This window comes from Macaca nemestrina, chromosome 18 (genome assembly GCF_043159975.1).
Source record: "Macaca nemestrina isolate mMacNem1 chromosome 18, mMacNem.hap1, whole genome shotgun sequence".
NCBI lineage: Eukaryota > Metazoa > Chordata > Mammalia > Primates > Cercopithecidae > Macaca > Macaca nemestrina.
Genome location: NC_092142.1, coordinates 65,282,363 through 65,288,362, shown reverse-complemented (window position 1 = coordinate 65,288,362; position 6,000 = coordinate 65,282,363). Strand labels below are relative to the sequence as shown.

Sequence of the window (6,000 nt, the reverse complement as noted above, 5' to 3'; positions counted from 1 at the left end):
CACTGGTTCAGTTCCTTCTTGAAGATTTCTGAGCTTGTTGGGCTTATCCAGAAATGGGCTGGTAACATCTGCTCAACAGGACCCTTGCAGGGGTCCTAGGAGAGAAGGTGTGTAGGAGGGTATGTGGCTTGTGGCTTCTGCCTGGCCCCACCTTGCAAGGATCCAGATGCAGGGAACAAACCACAGCACTGTGGTCTCAGAGGTCTCTGCCTGCTCAGACCCACGGTCCACGCCCGGCTGTGACGTGGACACATCTGCTCCCCCACAGTCCAGGAAAACCGGTCCCTAAGCTGGGTGAATTCTTCCTGTGGGGATCAGAGCCAGCGAGCATGCCTGGACAGCATGTGGGATGGGGTGTGAGTGCTCAGGGTTAGCCCCACAGAGCCTGGAACAAATGCCCCGATCTTTCTGGAGTGTTTCCTGATGGAGTTTGTGAGGAATGTCTGCTGGGAGGTGAGTGGGGGTCCTGGGAGCCTGCTGGCCCCGAGGCTGAGCTGTCACTGCTGGGCTCTCCAGTGGCGGCCGCCAGGGCAGTTCCTGGCCGGCCCACTGCATGCACATCTGGATGCAATTGTCTGCAGCTGCCGGGGTGAGGCGTAGGCTGCGGTCAGGGATGGATGCTACACTTGGGGAGACCTCACGGGGTGGGGGTGGGGTCTGATTGCTCAGAGACTGAGCCACCTACTCAGAGCAGGGAAGGAAGACCAGGGAGAAAGAAAAGAAAGGAAGATAGATGGGGCAGTGGTGATGGGGGCCAGGAATATCTTTTTGTTCTGAAGAACATTCTGGCTTTTCCCAACAAATCACAAAATTCAAACGGGGAAGCTGTTTTAACTCTAGTCACACCCATGTCTAAATCAAGCGAACATACCACACACACATGTTTTTGTTTCTAAACTCATCAAAGGAACTTCGGGCCTGTACAGGGTCCTAAAAATACATACTGAAAACCGCTCGTGTTCCAGCCTCTCTTCTGCTTTTTTGTTTTGTTTTGTTTTATTTTCGTGACTGAAAAATTTCCGGCAATTTTTGACATCCCTTGCTCTGACCTCAAGCAGCAAGAGGCTTTATCTGATAGTGTCAGAGTATTCAAATTCACTGAGGGCTGGGGGGTCCTGCAGGGGAGAGGGCAGGGAGTCTGTGGGGTGAAATGGATCGTTCTCTGGTTACAGAGGATGGCAGAACCATCCAATTCCACCGCCTCTTTTGTTTTTTTCTTTGAGACGGTGTCTGTCTCTGTCATTCAGGCTGGAGGGCAGTGGTGGGATCTTGGCTCACTGCAACCTCCGCCTCCTGGGTTCAAATGATTTTCCTGTCTAGCTTCCGGAGTAACTGGGATTACAGACACCTGCAACCACACCTGGCTAATTTTTGTATTTTTAGTAGAGACGGGGTTTGACCATGTTGGCCAGGCTAGTCTCAAATTCTGACCTCAAGTGATCCACTGGCCTCGGCCTCCCTAAGTGCTGGGATTACAGGTGTGAGACACTGTGCCCAGCCCCACGTCATCTTATAGCTGGAGAAAATGAGCCCAGATAGGACTGGTGACCTGCCTCAAGATACTCAGCCAAGATTCACCCCGAAGTGATCCAGTGCAGAGGGCTCCGGGCTTAGCTGTGTCTAGTAGGTTGTGTTACAACCTCCACAACTTACTTCCACGTCAGGAGCATGTCTGATTTGAGATGGAGCCACATCCTTGAGGAACTTGGAGGCGTTAGAGTGGGAGGTACCCTGGGGGGCTGGCAGAGAGCAGACTGGCTCAGCACTCCAGGACAGGGCCTTCCAACGTCCTTTCCTGCTATGTGTTGTTGGGGATAACTCACCTGGCCCCTTAGCTCCCCATTTGGAAATAATAGTAGTAACGATATTAATATTTGTCCTTGAATGAGCACTTACTATCTGTGCTTCTCTCATTTCATCCCAGCTGACCTCACAACCCTTTCAGGTGGGTACAGCTATATTAGCTTTACTCTGCAGACAAAGCATCTGAGGCTCAGGCAGGTTAAGTGGCTTGTCTAAGACAGGGAGGCTGTGGTTGAACCCAGGCTTCTACCCTTCTCACTGATTGCTGTGCCCCCTGCCCCACAGGCTTGAGGGGAAGGCTCGTGGAGACCTTGGATGGACGAGATGAAAAGGGCTGTGCTCCCGGTTCGAACAGTGAGGCCTGGTAGTGACTGGAGTGCAGATGACCCTGGGTAGACCCCACAGGCTTGAGGGGAAGGCTCATGGAGACCTTGGATGGACGAGATGAAAAGGGCTGTGCTCCCTGTTCCAACAACCAGTGGGGCCTGGTAGTGACAGGGGCACAGATGGCCCTGGGTAGAAATCCCCTCTCTTTGTGTTCCCTTCTCCCCTGGAGTCCCGTGGCCTCTGCAGCTGGCCTGGCCCCTCATGCTTTCCGGAGCCCATCAGAGTTCTGGAGCCTTGCAGTGTGGGTACTTTAGTGCCCAGTCAGGAAGCAGTGAGGCCCACGGGCAACCTTATCCCGTGTTCTGCCATCCCCTACTGTGGCCTGGACCGTCAGCCGCTCATGTCTCTGCCAAGGCAAAATTAGGATGCGTAGCTCCTGCAGAGAGGGCGGATTTAACCAAAGCTCCCGCTGGCTGTCCTGCCCGGGCTCTTCCAAGTGGCTGACAGGAGGTCGAGGAGAGAGAACCCATGTTCAGTGTCCACGACATTCTGGACGACAAGGACATCGTCTCTGGGCTGGCTGCTTGCTCCCCCATACTGGGAGGAGCTGGAGGCCGGCAGGCACCATGCTGTCCTCCAGGCTGGCTCAGAGTGAGCGCTTCATAAATGTCATTGACTGAGTGAGTGGGGAAGGTGGGGGGACTTCAGGAACAGTCTTCCCCGGATGGGCAGCTTTGTGGGAGCTGCGAGGATTGCCCTGTGCCCACTAATTGGGACTGCTTCCTGCTGGTGACAGCTGGCATTTTTCTGGTTTATTATACTAGGTTTTTGGGAAATGTTCCCTTCCCTGGGCTGGACATTTCTCTATTATAGATAAGATAAGGGGAATCAAGTTGGAGAAGGTTATGTGACAGTAATTGGAGGACGCTCAGCCCCTCTACGGAGCAGCCGGGTGATTTCTGCAGTATGTTTTGTTCCATGGCACTTGATAAACAGCAGTTGGAGTCATTTGCAGGTTTGCTTTCTGTGTGGCAGGGTAGAGTGGCCCATGGGGTGGGATTCTGGGCTTTGGTTGTGGTGAGGAGGTGACACTTGTGGGTGGAATGCTGGGGCTGGTGAGGGTGGAACCCTTCTGCCCAGTGAATCCCAGGCCACTGGTTTCTCCCCTAGCACCCCTTGATGCCCAGCTCCAGAGTGCTGGGCAGGGCTGGGCATGTAGCATTGGCAGTGAACTTGGGCTGGGCTGCATTTTGGCTCCAGGTTCCTTACTCTTTTTATAATGGGAAGCATAGAGGTGGGGCCATCCCACCTCTGTTCTAGGACCACAGACTCTCCCGAATCACTCCCTCATACTACTGCCCCTGGTCTCTTCCTCTCTGGTGTGGCAGGGAAGTAGGGCAGTCTAGCCTGGTTCCACAAGGTGTCGTGTCAGGAATCTGGGGACATCATGGACTTAGGACAGGCATGAGAAAGGGGCCTGGGGCTTAAGAGTTTAGTACCAGAGGCTAAAGAAGTCTGGAGCCCCTTGAAGGATATCCCAGCTCAATAGACACCAAGTTTTTATCTGTTTCTCCTTTAATGAGATGCTTGTTCACCAGGCAAATGTTTGCACCAAAGGCATTGAAGCAAGAAACGAGGGGTGTGCAGGATATTCCGGTTTGCCCTTCCGGATCATTCTCCGTGCCACTGTGTGCCGGGAGCTGCAGGGCATTGTCTGCAACACGAGGGCTCTCATCCTCTGGCCTCTGGGTCAGTTTCATGGGTGGGAGGCGGCAGCAGGAGGTTTCTTCCCTGCCCCTTCCTGCTGAACTGTGGGTTAACAGTGGCTCCTGAGACAGCTCCAGCTCCCTCCAAGGTCCCTATTCCCCCCCCAACTCTGGCGGCTGACGGGTGGAAACTACGTTTGGCTGTTGGAGCTCCACCTCCCTTGCGGGTTTGCCTTAAGCCTTCTGTAGACACTCTTCAGTGGGATGAATAGTGGCCTCCAGAAGGTATGCCTACATTCTAAGCCCCAGAACCTGTGAATGTGACCTTATTTGGCCAAAGAATCTTTGCATTAGTAATTAAGTTTAGAGATCTGAAGATGAGATCATCCTGGATTATCTAAGGGGGCCCTAAGTTATAAGACAAATGTCCGTGTAAGAGACAGATGAGAAGACACAGAGACACCGGGGAGGCCACCATGTGAAGACAGAGGAGAGACCGGAGGGAGGGAGCCGGAGGCCACAGAACGCCTGGAGCCGCCTGAAACTGGAAAAGGCGAGGAGGAATTCCCCCCTGGAGGCTTCCAGGTGATCAGGGCCCTGCCCCACACGTGGATTTCGGAATCCGGCCTCTAGAACTGTGAGATCATACGTTTCCCTTGTTTTAAGCCACCAAGTGTGTGGTGATTTGTTGTGACATCTCCAGAAACAGATACAGACAGGTCCTTCCATTGAACTCTCCCCAGTCACCCTGTCCAGGTGTGCCAGGAGCCAGGCTGATGGGGAAGGGCACCATCCAGAGGACATTTGAGGGCTGGGGAGTGCCCAGCACCATGCATCCAAGTCCCCAGGGGAGGGCCCTGAGCACAGACCCAGGGATTTTGTGGTGAAAACAGCAACCATAACAGCTGAGGCAGGTGCTGGCAGGTTCTGTCCTCATCCCCTAGGCTCACCTGATGCTACCTGCAGCTGCTGTGGAAAGTTCCAGAACACTGAAGACTTCCCACCCAGGGCACCCACTCTCTCAGGTAGGGTGTCCTCTACCTGTTAGAGCAGCTCTGCCCATGCAGCGGGGAAGGCTGAGGGTACTGGGGGTCACTGTCCCAGGAGCCGGCAATCCTTCGCAGTTGGGAGTGTCCCTCCATGGGGCAGTTCTGAGGTTTGTGTGACACTGTGTCTTGAACATCCTAGCAGGAGTGAGCCCAGTCGCTCACTGTTATGGCTTGTATCAGGAACACCCCCCACCCCATTAGCTTTCTTCACTTCCTTGATCACCTCCTCGCTCCCTCACCATATTCTGGCATCGCCTCTCAGTTAACTACTTGCACCAAATCTTTGTCTCAGGGGCTGCTTTTGATGAAACTGAAACTAAACCAAGAGCTTGCAATGCCCATGCATTCACAAAGCACCCCCTTCCCGTGCATTTACAAGGCACCCCCTTCCCATGCATTCACAAGGTATCCCCTTCCATGCAATCGTGTGCCACTTTCTTTAACAGCCCATGGGGTTAGTACTTCTATGATTTCCATTTTGCAGAGGGGAGTACCCAGACACTCCAAGACCAAGTGACTTGCCCAAAGTCACAAACCAGGGTCCCAACCCAGATGGAGTCTGATTTCAGAGCTGGCTTTCACTATGACCTTGTCCCAGGACAGGCTGGTAAGTGTTCAGAGGGGAGGAGTGGGTCTCCCATTTATGAGCATTTATGGTGCGTGAGTGCTGTCCTAGGTACTTTGTGAATAGCAAGTCACTAAATCCTCTCAAAATGCTCTGAGGTGGAACTGGCATTGTTCCTATTCAAAAGATGAGAAAACAGACACTTCTAGAGCTTAAGAAACTTGTTCCTGGCCACCCAACTAGTACGTAGATGCCAGAGCTGGGATCTGGGCTCAGATCCTTCTGCTTCTACCTGCTGGCCCCTTTCAGAAGTCAAGGCTATCTTCTTCAAGCTCAGGGACTGGTCATTGAACATTTATTTTAAGCTCAATCAGGCGACTGCATCTCATGAGAACACATAGCCACAGAGTTCTGCCTAGTTGGTAGAAAGGTCTTGCATGGTTTGACTTGAAATCTTAACCCCTGTGCACATGCAGAATTCCCATGGGTGAGTCCTGAGAGCAGGTGTCTCAAAGAGACTGACAGTTAACCCCAGGGTTGCTGAAACCCG

The 6,000-nt window shown here is 53.1% G+C and overlaps 1 long non-coding RNA gene across 1 annotated transcript in view; it reads left to right on the top strand.

Annotated features, from left to right (window-relative positions):
- Positions 1–323: 323 nt before the first annotated feature.
- LOC105491472 (uncharacterized) overlaps positions 324–6,000 on the top strand; it is a 28,957-nt gene continuing 23,280 nt past the window's right edge. The window contains exon 1 of the long non-coding RNA XR_011616178.1: positions 324–453. This is a non-coding gene — a long non-coding RNA (uncharacterized lncRNA). The remainder of the gene's footprint in view (positions 454–6,000) is intronic.